Genomic DNA, 19,433 nt, shown 5'->3' on the forward strand with positions numbered 1-19,433 from the left:
TGATGGTTAATTGACTTCTTGGGCCTCTGCTTTTCCCCCTTTTTCCTCTTATCATAGTACTGTGACCGTTAGACGATTGGGGTCCGGCTCCCCCTGAGGGGCTACCCCCGTGGGCATTCAGTGTTGTTGCCTTGCTGGGGTTTGTTGTGTGTTTGTAATTATTTAAAATGGAACCTTTTCACTGCTCCTTCAATGTACTGTGGACGATTCTCTGTACTCTCCTAACGAAGCTGCCGAACCTCCGGGTTATCGGCTGAATAGCTGTGTCCAGATTCTTGAAGAAATAAAGGTTTAAAAAAAAAAAAAGTATGTATTAATTTTGGAATGTGTGTTTGAATATTTTTAAAGTAATGAATTTTATGTTATTTAATTTTTGTGTAATTTAATTCCGTAGCGGGTTGTGGGTTTATAGGGGATTAGGGTGGGAAGTGATTTAATCATAGTACATTAAATAATCATTTTTAGGAATTATTAATTATTTGTAATTTAATTTTGCGTTTTACTTCTGTTGTGGGTTTATAGGGGAATAGGGTGGGAAGAAATGTAATTGTTATTAAGTAATTATTAATTGGTATTGATGATTAATTTATTGCTATTAATTGGTAATTAATTTTTAATAATTGGTAATTTTTATTAATTGGAAATTTTGTATTAATTGATTATTATATTTTATTATTCGGAGCTGGTTTATAGGGTAATTGGGTGGGAAGTATTTTAATTATACTTAAGTAATTATGGAAAATATTTGTGTGTAGTGGTAATTATTTTACTGTTAATTATTAATTGATATTTTTTTTATTATTTATCAATTTTTGGTATTGAAAATTAATTGGTTGTTGATTAATTATTAATTGGTAAAAATTTGTATTGTTTAATTGATAATTATGTTGTATTAGATTATTTGTAGTGGGTTGTGGGTTTATAGGGGAACATGGTGGGAAGTAATTTAATTGTAATTCATTGTAATTATTTTTTGTATATTGATTAATGTATTTATTAATTGGTATTTGTATAATTTTTTTTTTTTTTTTTTGAAACCGTTTATTGCATTCTAAAATAGTTACAAGTATGGGCCTACAACCATCCGGCCGGCCGCTAGAGTGGCAGAAGCATATGACATACATACAGTAAGAGTCTCTTGGCGGTACGGATTGGTAAATCAGGAGATAGCAATGGCGCAGGCCACATAGCTCCAAGCCCAGAGTACGGTTCCCTTTTATCAAAACAGAACAACACCAAAAACCACACCCGCAAGGCAACCCGCAATCCAAGATGTCGGCACGTGCTCCTTAAGTGGGGGATCCCGACCAGCCGCCTAACTCTGAAGAGGGGGAATGGGAGCAGATCCGGGACTGGGGACCCACATGCCCACGGCTGGGGGAGGGGGTCGGCTAGGGGGACGGAGCTGGTGAGGCAGCCGGTAGCAGTGGCGGCTCACAAATACCCCCGCGATAGGCGTTCCAGGGGCCCCAGATTTTCACCCGCGCCCCAGGCTTACCCCTCGCCACATACACCACCTTTTCACGAAACATACACCAATCCATGTGTTCTTTCCAGGCCGACACCGCCGGGGGCCTCTGGGATCCCCACAATTGAGCAATGTCCCGCTTAGCTATCATGTATCCCAGAGTCACCCACCGCGTCTGCGGGACCGAGTAGTCATTTGGTTCCCACACATTCAGCAAGCATCTCCTCGCTTCAGGCAACAGCGCGACACGCGTAACCACTCGCAGGACCTCATGCACACCACGCCAGAATCGCTCCACCTTTGGGCACTCCCACAGAATATGTATGAAAGTTGCCAAAGCACCACAGCCACGCTTACACAATCCATCCCCAGCAAAGCCCATACGTAGAAGCCTTGGCCCCGTCACGTAAACCCGGTGGAGGATCTTAAGCTGGACGAAGCGAAGGCGAGCCGGGATGGCCACCTCCTTCGGAGAGGCCACCGCGGAAATCCAGTCCTCGTCGTCCAGTTCCAGCCCGTCGGCAACCCAGGCCTCGCGGAGACTAGTCAGCAGGCACGATCTGTCGTTGATCAGTTTTTTATATATAAGGGAGATCGTGCTGTCTGGGACATGGCCATCCAGCACTCTGTCCTCCAGGGGGGAAGACTCCGGAATGGACGCGACATCCGGGAAGACGGAGCCCAGCGCGTGGCGGACTTGTAAGTACCGAAAGTACTCACTGCCTTGCAGCTGAAACTCCGTCTGCAGCGTCTCGAAAGTTTTGAATCCCCCCCTCGTCCAGAGATCTCCCACTGTGCTGATTCCGATCTTGTCCCACTTCTCGAAGCCCTTCGATGTCCACAGGGAGCCCAACCTCTCAGACGCATATAGCGGTGACGCCCGGGTCAAACGGTCCTTCCACCCCATAGCTGCATTAGCCGCGTGCCATACACGCACCATGACACGCGTCGGTCCCGTCAGACGGGAGTCGGGTGCGCCAGAGTAGAGCGCTCGATTGTAATCGCCACCGGGCAGGAGCATCTTGTCCATTTCAAATGCCGGGTTCAAGGCGGGCCCGTAAAGGCCATGATTAATTGCAGCTAGCTGGGAGGCCCAGTAATACCGTTTAATATCCGGGAGGGCAACCCCCCCATCGTACCACGGGAGCGTCAATTTAGCCAGAGCAATACGTGGCCTCCCGTCCCAGAACAGGCGCCGCTGCAGGCTCTCCACCTCACGGAAGTAGCGCGCCGGAACCAAGTCCATAGTGTTCTGGAGAGCGTACAGAAAGCGCGGCAGAGACATCATCTTAAACAAGGCCGCTTGGCCAAGCGGCGAAAGCGGAAGACGCCGCCAACGCGCAACGTCCTCCTTCAAGCGCTGGAGGGGGGGTAGCAAGTTCCGCTCGTAGCAGGCCTCCGGGTCCAGAGTAATATATATACCCAGGTACCGGAACCCCTGGGAGGCAATCTGGATCGGGCAGTCCCGTGGTAGGGCCGGAGCCTCCCCGGAAAGCACATATACGCAGGATTTCGCCCAGTTGATGACAAGGCCTGAGTTCCGACCGAATGAGCGCAAAACATCAACCAGGACAATCAGCGATTTACGCGGGGAGGCGAGATACAAAAGGATATCGTCGGCGTAGAGGGACACGCGGTCCTCATGCTCGGGGGTCCAGCGGAGACCACGGATGGAAGGGTGCCACCGCAGCCACTCCGCCAAGGGTTCCAAGGCCAGTGCAAACAGGAGCGGTGACAAGGGGCAACCCTGATGCGTGCCCCGTCCCAGCGCGAATGGGGCCGAGACTCGCCCATTCACCACCACCTGCGCCAATGGGCCCGAATACAACAATTTGACCCAGCTAATGAATCCCGGTCCAAATCCAAATTTCGCCAGCATCGCCCAGATGTATGGCCATTCAAGCGTGTCAAACGCCATGGTGGCGTCTAAGGACGCCAAGATGGCCGGCTCCCGCACAAACGGGACACGCGCGAGCACCCCGTGCAAGCGTCGCAGGTTAAGAGCCGTGTTGCGATGGGGTATAAAGCCAGATTGGTCTTGGTGGACCAAATCGCCCACCACGCCGACCAGCCGGTTGGCCAACACCTTGGCGAGGATTTTGGGCTCCGCGTTCAAGAGCGAGATAGGCCTATAGGATGTGACCCGCTCACGGGGTCTCCCCTCCTTGTGGATCACCACGATTGTGGCCAGACGCTGGTCCGGCGGGAGGGAACCCTGCGAGTGGGCCGCCACGAACATCGCGCGCAGGTGGGGCGCCAGTACATCCGGTCGCAGCTTGTACAGCTCGATGGGGATACCATTGGGGCCCATGGCCTTGCCGGATGCGACCGAGCGAATAGCAAGGGCAATTTCGTCCGAGGTGGGAGGAGCGTCCAGCGAATCCCTGTCCTCCACCGAAAGGGAGGGCAGCGCGATGTCCCGAAGCAGGGCATGGGAATCTTCCTCCGAGCAGGGAGAAACCGGGGAGTACACCTCGCGGAAATAATCCGCGAAGCAGGAGACAATGGCTTCCGGCTCGGTGACACGCACACCATCCATCCCCTCGATCAAAGGAACCACACGACTCGCTCTCTCCTTCTTGTCCAACCACGCAATCAATTTACCAGCCTTATCACCCACATCATACAATCGCCCCTGTTGCTCTCTACTGAGGCCCCTGGCCGCCTCCGTGACGAGGGCCCTATAGGCCGCCTGCTTGAGGTGTAGAACATGCAACTTGGCATCCGTCACCCCGCTCCCCAGGTCACCCTCTAGTTCCGTAATTTCGGCCTCCACCCGGGTTACCTCCTCCCGCTCGCGCCTCCGGGCATGGGAGATAAAGGAGAGGGCCTCCCCTCTGAGAACTACCTTAAAAGCCTCCCACAGGGAGATGGCCGAAGGGACAGACCCCACATTCTCCTCAAAGTACCGCTGCAAGGATTTGATCAAGTCGGCACGAATAGTGGGGTCGCGCAAATACCAAGCATTGATTGGGGCCACCCTGCCCTCCCCCCTCGGAAAGACATCGAAATGTAACAGTAATGGGGAGTGATCTGAAATACCCCGCGCCAGATGGCACACCTCTCCCACCCTCCCAGCATAGGCCGCAGGGACAAGGACGTAATCAAGCCGCGAGAGGCTACCATGGGCACCCGAGTGGAAGGTGTATTGCAGCTGCGCGGGATGCTTTAGTCGCCAGCAATCCACCAGTCCTAATGTATCTAAAAGGCCGGACAGCCACGCCTGTGCCCGGGGGAGGTCCCTAGGGGGATGACGATCCATAGACCCAGAAGCTACCGCATTGAAGTCCCCCCCCCAACCACCAGCAGACCACCCGGGAGGTCTAGGAGAAGGCGCCCCAGGTCCGCAAATGTAGTAGATTGTAACCCAGGCGGAACGTACACTGATATAAAAACAACCACTCTACCCTCCATTCTACCCACCAGGACAGTGTAGCGTCCCCTCTCGTCATGGCGCACCTCATCAATCTCCAACGGGAGCGAGTTCTTGATCATGATACCCACCCCCCGTGAGCCCGAGGTGAAGCCCGAGTGGGCCACCAAACGATAGCCCCGCCGATTCATGGCATGAAAGGAGTTACCTATAAGGTGTGTCTCCTGCAAGAAGACAACATCTGGTGAAATACGTTTCAGGTACTGCAGGACCACACCACGCTTAATCCTGTCCCCCAGGCCGTTAACATTCCATGACAACACAGTCAAATCCCTACCCCCCATCATACGTAGAAGCAATCAGTCGTCCCCCAAAGAGCATCTCGAGAGCAACAATACAGTAAAGGGTTTGCCTTGCGGTGCAAACAAACAACACACCCCCCCCACCCCCCCATCCCAACAGAACTCCCCCCTCCCTGCACCCCTGCATGAGCCCAGACAGCCCCCCCAAAGTGCAGTGTGCCTGTCGCCCCATAGATGAAAAACTAACTAGTCCCCCAGAGGAGGAGGGAAGCCCCCAATAGACCCCGTACGACCTCCATAGGAGGGGAACATACACGATCAGTAAATGGTAAAGGAATGTTGTCCAGAGCAAGGCCTATTATTCACCCCTCAGTTCTGATCCGGTGGGCCCTCCCCGCCAACCGCACCCCCCCCCACCCCCTCGGCCCCGATCCCCAGGCAGAGTGTCCAACCAGTCCCCAGCCGCCTCGGGTCGGTCAAAAAAGTGCGTGCGACCATCCACCTCCACCCTTAGCTTAGCTGGAAAAAGCATTGAGTACTTAAGGTTCAGGTCCCGTAGGCGACGTTTAACTCCGAGAAAACTCAGTCTCTGCTTTTGGACCGCCGGAGTAAAGTCAGGGTAGAAATGCACGTCCATGTTATCAAGCTTGACCGGTCCCTGTTGCCTGGAGGTCTGCAGGATAGCGTCTCTGTCCCGAAAGTTAAAAATCCGGGCGATGAGAGGCCGCGGCGGGGCACCGGCCTTAGGTCTGCCCCCAGGGACCTGGTGGGCACGTTCCACCGCAAAAAGTTTACTCAGCCCCCGGGGCTGGAGATGGGTAAGGATCAATTCTTCCACAAAAAGATCTGCCGCCTCCGCCTCTCGTCCCTCCGGCACCCCCACAATGCGAACGTTATTCCTCCGGGCCCGACCCTCGGAATCCTCCAATCGACGGTCCATCAGGGCGCTCGCCTGGCCAAGCCGGCGCACCTCCTTTTGGAGGGCCACCACATCTGTCGTGAGGCTCGTTGTGGTGTGGGCCAGGGAATCGACCCGGTCGTTTGTTTTGGACAAGTCGGCCCTCACAAGGCTCACATCCACAAGGACCGAGTCTATCTTTTGCGCTAGGGTGTCGAAGCGCTGGTCCACCGAGGCCTTCATCTCGGCGATGGCGCCCATGACGTCCCGGAGGGTCAGATCCACTGGCTGAGCAGACGCCTCAGTCGGGCCCGCCGGGGATGTACGCGATGCCTCCGGAGATCCCTTCTGGAGGGTGTAGCGGTCCATGCTGTTGGATTGATGCGCCGGGCCACGGCGGGTCGTCTTCACCTTCGCCCGGTCGCCATCTTGTTTGGTGGACATGTCTGCTCTCCCACCGTCGTGCCAATCTCCTCGAAAGGGCCGATAAACCAGTTCACGGGTTCCGGGGGGGAGGGCGACCACTGGACCGCAGGACGACTCACAGCCGGCGGGTCAGCCGGGCACCCGGACAAGGCCACACCACCGCACCCCGCTCCGCAACCCTACCTCGCTTGAGGGCAAGGAGGGCGCAAAAGCGAAAGTGAAAGCGCGGGGTACGCGAGTCGCCCAGCCCTGCCCGCCGCTGTTGTTCACTTTGTCCCCGGATCGCCCCACAACTCCAATCCGGGGGGCCGGCGCGGAGAAGGCCGCAACCTTCGATCGGTGCTCCCACCGGTGTCCGGGGTCCGATTCGAAAACGGAAAACGGGTGTCGCCTCTGCTCGGGTTCACAGACACAGTCCCCTCAACAAGGACAGGATATAAGCAGGATTAATTCAGGAGGTCGCGGAGGTCCTCGGGAGCCTCGCACCTACGCGGCCATCTTGGTTGCGCGCTAGGCTCCGCCCTCTTGTATTAATTTTTGGTATTGAAAATTGATTGTTAATTATTGATAGGTAATTAATTTAAAAATGTATTGGTATTTATAATTAATTATTAAATATTTTGTGATTGGTAATGTTCATACTTTTTTTTTATTGGTATTAATAATTAATTTATTTGTAATAAAATATTAAATTAATATTTTCCCTACTATTGCACTCACTGGAGTGGAAATAGTAATCTTTACCCCTACGCTATCCAACGCGTTCCCTACTGTTGCACTCTCTGGAGTGGGAATATGAATTTTTACCCCTATGCTATCCAACGCTTTCCCTACTGTTGCACTCACTGGAGTGGGATTAGTAAATTTTACCCTCCCGCTATCCAACGCTTTCCTTACTGTTGCACTCTGTGGAGTGGGAATAGTAATTTTTACCCCTACGCTATTCAATGCTTTCCCTACTATTGCACTTACTGGAGTGGTAATGGTAAATTTTACCCGCCCGCTATCCTACGCTAAAAATAATGAATATTTTTAATTAATATTACGTAAATATATATATGTATTACATTAATTATTTATTAATTTAAAGTTTTTTAAGTATTTTTAAGTATGTGTTAGTTAATTATATTTATTATTTCATTAATTTTACATTACTTTTAAGACATTTAAAAAAATCGATATTTTGACCAACTATATTTTTTACAACAATATTTTGGATTCTATATTTTTGTACTTACCTGTTTGTAGATAGGGATTCGATATTTTGGCATTCTATATTTTTTCCTCGCTATTTTGGTAGGTCGATATTCTCCTCCTCGATATTCTGTCAGTGATCCCATTTAATCCCATACTGCAGAATAACCCTAGGCACACAGTGCAGTGACTTGTCCCTTGGAAGGAAAGTCCCTTGGTCTTTTCGTCACAATGAGCACCACCCCAGTTGTGGTCTAGAGTGCTAGTTGGAAACTGTGGAAGCAGGAAACCTGGCTTTAATCATGCCCCCCCCCCCCTCATTTGGCGAAACTGTGTGCTCCTGTGCAATCACCTTTATCCCCCTGTCTCCATTCCTTGCCCAATATTTGAAGTATTTAAAATAATTCTCAAGGCTATTAAAATGCTTGTTAAAAAAAAAAATGGCTAGATGTGACTACTGGGGAGGGTATGTAAATGGGGCTCTCTCTGTGTCATTTCACTAAAAATGTAATGTGTTAAAATAAGTCTTTGTAACAAGCAGTACTGCATTACCGTACCTGGTTCCAACTTTACCAAATTGTTTTTGCGCAAATTATGTTCTCCTTGTGCCTCTGTCTAACAATGTATGTAATTAAGCTGCATCAGTTTAAAGTGTGCCTTATTGGACACTGTCGACACCCCTTCACAAGCTCTCATCCTCTCCCTGTCTGTAAACCTGCCATTTCTCGTGTAACTACTGTGCTGGTTTGTCTGCTCGTAGCGCTCACAAATGTGAGCCACAAGGTGACTACAGTAGGGCAGGGCTGTGTGAGCTAGTTTTGCATATTATAGGAACTGACTTGAACTAATCCCAAAGTTCGCCGGTGCTTGCTCCAAAGATCGAAATCTATTCTCGGGTACAAATAAGCCAAAACTAGGCAGCCCACACCTTTTTCACCTTTCCTTTCCAACGACCTGGTCCATGCTATCTGTGGCAACAGGGCGATGTGCCACAGGGGCATGTCTGCTGCGAAAGGCTGCCTTTTAATCATTGTTGGCCATACTCTGTTGCAGAAATAGCAAGCATGATGGCTCATGTAAGGGAGGATAACCTGGGGCCCCCTGGGCCTTCATTAGTAAAGTGGGGAGCGGCTCATCATGCGAGCCTCGGAGGAGGAGCACATGCTGCAGCTGGGCCGCCAATGAGTAGAGTTGGATATTCGGAACCTTCAGCCCTCCCTGCTCACACCTGCTTCCGAGTCAGGTTTAACTCTGCTCCTTTTGCCTGCCCATTTCAGACCACCCATCAGTTTGCTAGAGGGCAAGGGCTACATACTTCGGCCGAGGGAGCAAATAGGTGCCCCCCCTGCAGCACATGAAGACAATCTGGGTGTGAAAAACATTTTCGCCTCTGCCTGACCGATAGTGGGAGTGTTTTCTTAAACGTAATGGATGAGTGTAGGCCGGCTACCAGGCACCTCATATTCATCCTTTGGCTGTTGTCCTCCTCCAATGTTCTTCCTATGCCTATATATAAAAAATCTGATGTTTTCCAAGGAATCGCCAACTAAGGGAAGTCATCACTGTTTAGCTCCTTCCTCTCCTCCTCTGCACGCTCCCCCCCCCCCACCCCCACCCCCAATCGGGAATAATTTGGATTTGTTTTGGTTAGTAAGAAGACCTGAGATTTCACAATTTTGTTAAAGCCTGCAACAGATTTGGAACAGAGTACATTGATTGGATGCGGCAGGTACACCAGATTATCATCGGCATACATGGCCACTACAAGGATGACACCCACCAGCTCTTTCCCCACAGGTTAAGCACACTTTGTAGTCTGCAGGCAAGCTGTTCCATAGTAAGTGCAAAGAGCATGGGCGACAGAGGGCAGCCCTATCTTGTTCCGCGCTCCATACCAAATCACTGAGACCATCGTGCTCTCCGGTCCTGGGGCAGTGGCAGGGTGTACACAGCTTAATCTTTTTAGTATAGATCAGGCCTATAGCCTGTAGCACTTATAGAGAGGTCAAACAGACGGTGTTGAAGGTCTGTTTAATATTAAGTAGGGCCAGGGTGCAAGCCTGATCTGACCGGCCTACATGAACGTCAGCTGGCGTATATTTGAAGAGTGCTTATCTATTGTGTAAAACTACATTGGTCATCGTACACCAACCTCAAGGGGGGGTTCTAAGAGGCGATTAACTAGGACTTTACTTGCTATTTAACGTCTACGTTTAGTATGGAGAGTAGGTGATAAGACGAGATGTGGGTCGGGTTCCTATCGGGCTTGGGAAGAACTGTTTGAGCTTCTCTCTTTGAAGCTGGTAGCACCACTACCTCACAAACTTCATATGAATAGCCTATAATGTTAGACAATATTTAAATAAACCTGCCCCAGTAAGAGTTTAGCAAGCATTGCCAAGCCAGGTGACATAAGCCTGCACACTCCATGGCACATCTGACATTTGTTACTAATTGAGACTGATCACATTATGGACCAGAGCAGGGGTGTAAAACATTCTGTGTAAAAAATAAAAATGTATGTGTTTTTTAACTGTAGTTCATGGGAACCGGCTTCACTTGAGACCAGTGGTATATCCAAGCCTAATCAACCATGGTATCACAAAGTTCCTCCTCCCACAATCTCTTGGCAGTATATCCTAATTTCTAAACTTTAAAAACCTGTCTTTTTCTATTAAGTCAGAGGAATGAATTTGGGCCATTCTAGAGGGAAAGCAGGAAATGCCCTGGCTGCTTAGCCCATTTGAAAGTAAATATAAACATTTAACGCATTAGGACCAGCTCTCGGTTTATAGTCTACAAGCAACTGAAACTGGCCAATGGGAAAAGCTGCCTAAGCTGAGTGAGCCCTTCTTGCAAATGAAGCCATTGCCAAGGGCTTGAATGATGGCATTAGCAAGGCATGTTCGGTTAGCGGCATCGCACTGTCGTAAATAAAGTATTACGCACTCATAATTTCTATAATATCAATATGATCATGCATAAAGCAAGAGGCTGAGTCTGTGGTATCAGGTTCAAAAGGGCTTTATTCCAATAACTCGAGTTATAGGGAGAATAGTTCCATCACCACAAGGGATCAGGAAGGGTCTTCTGCTCAGAATATTCTCAAAATAATATTCTCAGAGTACAGTATATATACATTCTATATTATACGTAAGCAGGAGTGCTTCAGGCAGAGCAAGAGAGAATGAGATAAGAGCATGTGGGTGTGTAAGTAGGCGTGAAGGTGGGCGTCCATGTGGGCGTCCACGTGATGATCATTGGTGAATGTCATAGGTGGGTGGATACCTGGAGGGGGTTGCGTGATCAGCTGGAACTTTACTGGAACTTTGCCTTACTTGTGCTAAACTCGAGCATGACGTGTAATTGACGTGTGACTGGGGGAAGGCTGCTTGTGCAGTCGGGGAGTCTGGAAGAGAGGCCTTCAGTGTCAGGACGACCAGTACATCTTGTATTATCTGATATCTAAAGTCCGGAGCAGAGACTGATTTGTGAAACAGGTTGCCCATCACCAAGAGCCGATGTGGCATTTATTTCTTCATTCACTGCGTAGGCCTTACATGGGGGCTATGGGCTTTTCACTGACGTGAGCTTTGCAATCACACAAAAAGAGACAGAAAGGCTAGGCTCTCTCCTTTGCAGATGGGTTATGTTTATTCCTCCTTCTCCAGGCAGGAATGTGGTTCAGTAGGAGTAAGCAGATAACCGTGCTCAATACTGTCTCGGCACCTCGGACAGGGCCCCTTTGGCTGAGGCCCAAGTGTGCAAGGCCAAGGATACGCAGCTGCAGCTCTCAGAGCGTCTGAGGCCTGAAACCTCTTTTCGGCTCTGGCTGAGCCACAATAATGGGCTTTCATGAAAATGCAGGAAAACATGAAGCAAAACGTGTAGGCCTCAGTGCAGATTTGTCGTTTCTCTCATGGGAGACTGGATGATGGCAGGCCACGTTTATAGTATAAGCATCATGATAGACAGGCCATGGAGGGGAAATGCATGGGATACATGCATGTGTACATATATGACGGGGAACACACAGGGGACACATAGGCCTCTTAATTTTTATTTCCTCAGCACGGCAGTACAAAATCTCATGTTCATCCCTTCTAACAAGCCTCCACCATACCCTATGCATTCATCATAGCAGATGCATTTCAGAGAAGCATCTGTTTAATAATATAGTTTGTAACGACCCAGAGGTCACTTGCTCACTCTAGTATAATTTTTGGCCGTTGTGACGCTGGGGCCCTCCACGATATAGCATTAGTTGGCTTTGGCTACCCAGTGGTATCTTTGAAAGTCTGGAGCACCTAAGCCTTGTGAGGGCCTCCCTTCATACCCTCAGCAGCTTCCCCACCCAATCATTCTAGTAAGAAGAGGATGGGGGTGATGGAGATTCTGTTATATTTAAAGAGGTAAACTTTGAGGATACTCCCCCTTTTTAGGTCTTTCCTAGGCAGCGCTTGTGCTGTCTCTTCGAGACATGCTGTATTCAGGATATGGGCATGAAGCTTGGCCTACTTTCTGCCCATCTTTTTAATTGGCTCTTGTTACTGTGCTTTCTAAATGGTGGCCTTTCATTGGTCAATTGGCTTAGTAGTTCTCCCCTTAGTACCGCCTTTTCTCTTCTTGTAACCTTCCATTAGGACATCCCTCGTTACATGTGGTGTTGCTCGGCAGGTTTAATTACAGCCTCCAACCATTATTTTCTTAAATGTTTTTCTCTTGCCTGCTGTTGCAGGCAGGACACTCTCCTGCACCACCTATTTTTATGTACGCTGCCAGACACGCCTTGGCAGTAATAATACAGGCCACGCCATTCTTTTATTTACGGCACCGAGTGTTACCGCATGCCTTTTTCTGTTTATTTACTTTTTATTATTTTTACAATGGCTGCACCAGTGCTTTAGTTTTAAACATCCTAAGCTAAAGCGGGGATGCTGCGATTGCTTCAAAAGTAAAGAAATGGATAAACATTTTTTCTATTTCTTTACTTTTGAAGCGATTGTAGCACCTGGTGCTTTAGCTTAAGATATTTATAGATAAAGCGCGAGTGCCGTGATTGCTTTGCAATGCAATAGCTTTGGCATTACTGAAATTTTGAGGTATTGGCGTTGCATTATTATTAGCCATGCCAATAGCTCAAACTTTCAGTAATGCAAGGCATATTGCATTGCAAATGCTTGTTTAAATATCGGTCAATCCAGACATTGATAGTGGCAGTCAAATCCAAGTCTCCACTCAAGATATCGGCCTGTCAATCACCGGGACTGTAGTTTTCTCTGACCAAGTTTTCTACATCATGTAGTAGTCTAATCCTCACATAGAGATACCATCACACTGGCTATTCTGTATCGGGGCGAACCATGCTGGAAGTAAGAGGAAATATCTCACCCATATTCCAGTAAATGGAGACTCCGAAATATCTACCAAACATAATGATCTCTGTGATTAGCGGAGACTATTCTCTGGAATTTTTCACAAAGACAAATGTCAGCTGCATAAAGTGAAAGTAACCTCCTCAGAGTTTGTCCCTGTCTCAGCCGGCACACCAGTGGCACCGGAGACCGTGCACAGAGGAATGGGAATCGGGGTCACCCTGCCTCGTGCCTCTGCTGATGAGTAATATTCACCTGCACTCTGCTCCTTACAGTAGCCGTACTTTTTTTGCCCCAAACCAATATGCTTCAGCACAGTCATCTGGAATGGCCACTACAGTGATTCAAAGGCCTTTTACGCATCCAAAAGCGCAGAGACCGCCTCAACTCCAGAAGGATTTGTTTTATCATTGTAACAAATGTGCAAATGCAAAAAGTATGTGACTGTTGGCCTGGCTATAAGCGCACTGATTGTTAATGGGGGACCAGTTTGTCGATAAAAGGGCATAATCTGGCAGAACTGAATTTTGCTAGGTTCTTGTTATCCATGTTGAAGTATGATTGGCATTTTATCGTTCCCCACGTGGCTTAACAAGTATAGAGATTATAGCCTCCCTAAATTATGACAGGCAGTTGCCCACTCTCCAGTGCTTCATTACATACTTTGATAAAATGTCTGGGTTTGATCTAGCCCTGCCTATGAGTAGGGCGGTTCATGGTAGGAATCTCTTACATCTGACATTTACTGGAAGGGGAAGCACAACGTTTATAGATTTTCTTTGTTTCCAGCCCCTTTTTTCAATCTCTTTCAGACTTCTCTATCATAGATAGCATTTATAGTGATCAAACCCCTCTGTGCATTTCGACTACCTGGCCTAAGCATGGGAATTCCGTAGGGCAGTTCTCAGGGGAACTTTTAGGGCCAATGACCAGGGTAGAAGGCTAAGGTGGGACCAGATAAGCCCAGACTCCTTCTAGAAATATTTTGGCCAAGTGCAAGAGGGAACTTGGTGTGTGTGTGTGTGTGTGTGTGTGTGTGTGTGTGTGTATATGTATGTATATATATATATATATGTATATATTACACACACAACTGGACGTGAGGATGAAGGGGCTGCTCTGGAGACCTTCTCTGTCATTTCACTTACAATTGGACATTTACTTAAGGCACCTCAAAGGGTAGAGTGAAGAGCTGGTTTGATCATGGTGGTTCCCGTGCAGCCAGGAAACTGAGGTGTGCATTAGGAACCATCCCAAGGGACCATGCTGTGGTAAGAGTGCAGAGGGATATATAAAGCCGAATTTGCCAGGCGGAGGGCTGAGCTAAAGGAGGAGGCTTGGAGTAAGCTGATTGAGGCCTGTACCATGAAAAATAGTAACCAGTTCTGGAGTGTTGTAAACTGTCCATTTCTGTCAGGGTAAAATTCTGAGGCCCCTGATGCACACATCACAGAAGAGGAATGGGTTAGCTATATCCAGGAAATGTTTAGTAGTCCAGGAGATATTTTAGTGGGTGGTGGAGGAAAGTCGTCCCTTGTGATGAAGTTATCAATTGTATTGCAGGGCTGTCTAGGAATAACGCGCCAGGACCCAATGGTATCCCACCGGACCTTTTTCTATCCAACCCTCAGCTATGGGTGCCAATCCTCACCAACATCATAAACGCTGCAATTTGAGTGGACTTGCCAAGCACCTGGTCCTGTCCACCATCGTCCCTGTCTTTAGAAAAGGTAATAGTGACCGCATCCTTTGTTATAGGCCCATATCCCTACTGGATTCATTTGTCAGTGCTGGGTTGTGTTTTGTTGGATAAGTTGTCCTCATGGGTGGATGATAACACTATCTTAACCGACATACAATATGATTTTTGTCCAGGGAGGTCCACAATCGACCAATGCTTAAACCTGTATATGATTTTCAACAAATATACCATTGCTCGATCAGGTAGTATACATCTTGCCTTTATGGACCTGTACTCCGCGTTTGACAGTGTCAACAGAATTAAGTTATGGGAGAGCTTGTTGAGCATGGGTGTGGACAAGGAGATAGTCTTTTTTTATTTTTTTTTTTTAACTTCACAGAGACATCAAAGCGGTGGTTCGATTCACGAAAAATGATGGCCTGGTTAGCCGTCTATTCCCAATCCAGAGAAGGGTGCGACTGGGCTGTATACTAGCCCCGTTTTTATTCAATCTATATATTAATGACCTGAAGAAGGTACTAGGCAACACTCTGGTACACTGCCCCCAGGTGGGTCAGCGAGGTCTGCCGGTACTATTATGCGGAAGCAGCTGTTCTCATGGCTAGGACAGCGAGGGGTCGGCAAACCCTACTCGACTCCTTTGTGAAGTTCGTAGAGGACCGGGACCTGTTAGTCAACCATTCGAAGTCCTATGTGATGTAGGTGGGACCAAGTGCAAGGAAGTCCTTCACCTTCAAGGTAGGGTCTACATTGGTTCCGAAGACCAGTGCCTTTATTACCTGGAAGTCATGCTGGACGCTAAATTAAACTAGGGTCCTCTAAAAAGGGTAATTTCTTAGGGCAAATGCAGCAATCTTTAACTTTGCTTCACGGTTGGGTAGAAAACCAGTAGGTGGTATTTTGGAGATCTATAGAGCCAAGTGTCTAGCTCAAGTTACTTATGGCAGCGAAATCTGGTGTTATATTTCAGTTTATGAGCTACAAAGAATTGAAAATGGGTTTTGTAGACCACTTCTTTATGCAACCCAGGGAACTCCTACTTTTTCTGTACAGGAAGAACTGGGTATGCCCTACTTGTCAGATCTGCTGTCATTCCACCCATTATCTTATTGGCCTAAAGTGTGGGGGACCAAGGGTACTGGTCTACATAAAGGGATTGCATGGCCCTTGATTATGACCATCATATCCCCTGGTTGAATTGTATCCGGGAAGGGTTTAGGACTCTTGGCATGGATGATCTTTTCAGTGACCTGGATTCAATCCGTAGGAAGGATTTACCATGGGCTAAGAAGTACTTTTTAAAGATTCCGTGCAGTAAAAAGGGAGCAGTATGAGTTGATGAAGCCCAGTGTCTCCTTGCCCACCCTAGAGGGAGCAGCAAATGTGATATCCTGCCACCATGTGGTTGTGATAGTAAGTCCCCCAGGACCTGACCAACCTTTTAATGTTTTGCAGTTATTATGAGGTGCTGGGGAAGACCTACCTAATCCCAATTTTAAAAACAGCAAATTTTAAACCAGTGCATCCCGCTTTTACTTTAGTCTTAGATCGAGCTGTGACTAGCATTAAGTTTTGAGATAACCTGATGAATTTATAATTATTATTTATGTGAAATAGGTGTTTGATATTTACATATGGAAATTGTCAATAGTTTATATTAACTGGCTGGGAGCTCTTTTTTATTCTTATATCTTTGTGGCTTTTATGGTTTTTATCAGAAAGCCGAATAAAGTTTTATTTATTGATTGATAAAATGTTGGCAAACTATGTTAACATTTGTATAAAACTGTGCTGTAAGGACCAGTTTGTTAGTTCTGGGCTGCTTGTTTTCCAGTTCAAGGAGGACCTAGCCTGGAAGTTCAGGATCGACTGTTCCTTTTGGAGCAGTGTCAAAGGTGACTTGCATATGGCTGGGTCCAAACGGAGGTGGCATGGTGTGCAAATTAAGGATGCACTGGGATACAGCTTGATTATCGGTGGCTGAGTTTATTTCAGGCATTCCATCACTTTTTTTTTTTGTTGGTATTATTTAGGTTCTTCCGAAAGCAATCCCTCTCATTTTGCCAGTGGGCACAGCATATTTACCAAGAAATGTTGCCTCTCTTTATGGATAGTGTTTTTGCTCCATTAGCCCCTTTGTTATGCTCCAAGCATATGAAAACTGGAATATGTAGCCGTTATTCCAGTGCCTTATTTATGGCCTCGATTGCATGTGATGTATACATTTATGACCCAGACTTCAGGTCCCCGACAGCATAGAAAAATACGTGTGGACTGGAACAGCATAGCACACATGGATCCAGGAATCTTGGCGTCTATGGTGACAGACTGGTAAGGAATGAAAATACCAGCATTGAAATATAGAGCCTCGTCCTGCTGCACTGCAGCTCTATGCCTGCCCTGCACCTCTAAGTAGCTGACACAGATGCTTGAGGTCTTGGAAGCCAACTGTGTTTCCTGTGCTGATGGTCTGAAATTGTGAGTGTATCCTATGTGCATTAGGCCTAGGTCAGTCTACACTATTTGAGTGGACTGTAGGGGTGTGGTATTTGAGTAGATGAAGCCCATGTGCACTTATTCATAGGGCATTCAGTCCAAAATAAAATGGTATGTTTAGGCATGAGAGCTCAACAGCGTTCAGTCTTGCGAAAAAGAACATGGAAAGATCCAAATTCGCACACTGGCATATTATCAAGAACTGTTAAAATTATCGCCGCTTTAACTGCAGCTAAAGTGGTGATAATGGGCTTGATAATATGCCCTTGAATTCCAATAGAAGCCCATGTTCTGGTGTGAACATGGGCTTCTATTGGAATTCTCAAGGGCATATTATCAAGCCCATTATCGCCACTTTAGCTGCAGTTTCCTGCCACTAAAGTGGTGATAATTTTAACGCCGTCCTTGATAATATGCCCCATAGTTTTGGAGAATATTTGGCAATTGTAGACTAAAATCATTTTCCTGACAGACGTGCTTTCCATATTGCCTTCTCATTTTGATTTCATCTTTGGAAGGTGCACCTTTTCTTCTCATTTTTTTTAATTTATTTTTTTATGGCGTTTTATATAGCGCAAACTTGAGCGGAAGGTATCGGAGTGCTTAACATAGCACCAGTTGCGTTACATGAGGACACATTCTTCTGCCTTTCACAGACAAAGGTTTTCAATCTGCTACGGAATAGAACTCTAGAGTGTGCATCTGCAGTTTGCATGAGGTCTGCAAATGTATTATTTTTGGGTACTTTTGTAAACTTTATTTGCTGAATAGAGGCTTTCATCTCTTACATTAACATTACAGAGAGTGGAGGTGCAGCAGCCACGTACAGAAAGGACACTCACTGCAATCAAGCCTTGGCCATGGGCCAGAATGATACTGTTCCAAAGGGCTTCAATTAGGTAGGTGCACAACTAGAGCCTCAAAGCACGCTGGCCCATGAACTGCAGGTGTGTACAATTATACAACAAGTGACAAAATGAGGACCGGTGCAGGAGAAGTGTGTGACCGAGATTCAGTCGACTGGAAATTGAGAGTAGTTGGGGAAGATATTGATGTTGTAAAGAATAAATGACACGATTATTGCCAGGTGAGGTTAGTGGTCTCAGTGAGAGCTCCAGGACAAGAGGGATGGATCTGAGGATGGATGAGTGGGTGGAGGTGGGCTTCGCTTCTGATAGCTGTTGATAATCAAAGTCCGCTCTGGGCTGCTGTCGGCCCCCGAGGATACAGCACGCAATATGACCTGATCATGAGGTTAATTTGGGCCTGCGAACACTGGCCGCTCGGCTGTTCCAACGACTGTTGGGTATTGTACCATTCTCCTTGAGCTTGTCTATTGCTGGAAGCTAGGATTCAGTTCAAGATTGCTTGCTTGACGCACAAGGCTCTCCATTATACCACCCCCATTTACTTGGCAAAAAAACCTCGAACTTTCTGTTCTGAATCGGGCCCTAAGAAGTTCTAACACACTCTTGCTAAAATCTCAACTTGAAAAAGAAAAGCACCTTCAACCACTCCTTGTCCGGTCTTGCCCTGAGCATTTGGAATGCTCTTCCTCCCCAAATCAGATCGAGCCCTTCATCCTCCTCATTCATGAAACAAGTCAAAGGGTTATTACTGAATAACCAGTTGCAACACTCAATCTGAAGACACATATATAACTTTTGTTTTTCATTGACAACATGGGTTTCTCATGCACTGTTACTTTTCAAATACCATACGTTTGGTTTGCTCTTTTTGTACATGTGCTGGTTAACTTGGCTTTTGTTTATTATGTACGCTTTTACTTGCCAATCTTATCTGCTTCTTTATGCAGTGCTCTGATACCCTTACAGGTCATGTTCGCGCTATATAAAACTTTTCAAATAAATAAAGGCTCAGCAGGCAGCCGGTAACACATCAATGCACTTGCTGAGTGGCTGCCCCTCTTGGCAGCACACTATTTCTTTCTTGCAGAATGTCCTTGGTTCCACTAGAGGTCTGATTTGGTGGTGTTTTGGATCCAGTTCTTATGCCCAAATGTGTCTTTAAATCTGAGGAAATTCCAAAGGGGCCTATGAAGATCACAAGGTCCCTGCCTTTGCGTGAGGCAAGGCACAGCCCTACTTGGGTGTAAGTGTCTGCTCCTCCCACCTATCTAGCCCAGGAATACCTAGCAGTCTGGTGATGGGCTACCAGGTTGCAAATGTCACAACCAAG

The 19,433-nt window shown here is 47.4% G+C and overlaps 1 long non-coding RNA gene across 6 annotated transcripts in view; it reads left to right on the forward strand.

Annotated features, from left to right (window-relative positions):
• The window catches only part of LOC146811593 (uncharacterized), a 156,327-nt gene that overhangs the window by 91,083 nt on the left and 45,811 nt on the right, over positions 1-19,433 (forward strand). For 2 of the 6 annotated variants that reach the window (XR_014966753.1, XR_014966750.1), the window contains 2 exons: positions 14,600-14,766; positions 18,036-18,137. This is a non-coding gene — a long non-coding RNA (uncharacterized LOC146811593). The remainder of the gene's footprint in view (positions 1-14,599; positions 14,767-18,035; positions 18,138-19,433) is intronic. The other 4 variants (XR_014966752.1, XR_014966754.1, XR_014966755.1 and 1 more) reach the window with 3 other exon arrangements.

This window comes from Triturus cristatus, chromosome 7, assembly GCF_964204655.1.
Source record: "Triturus cristatus chromosome 7, aTriCri1.1, whole genome shotgun sequence".
In the NCBI taxonomy this organism is placed as follows: Eukaryota; Metazoa; Chordata; class Amphibia; order Caudata; family Salamandridae; genus Triturus; species Triturus cristatus.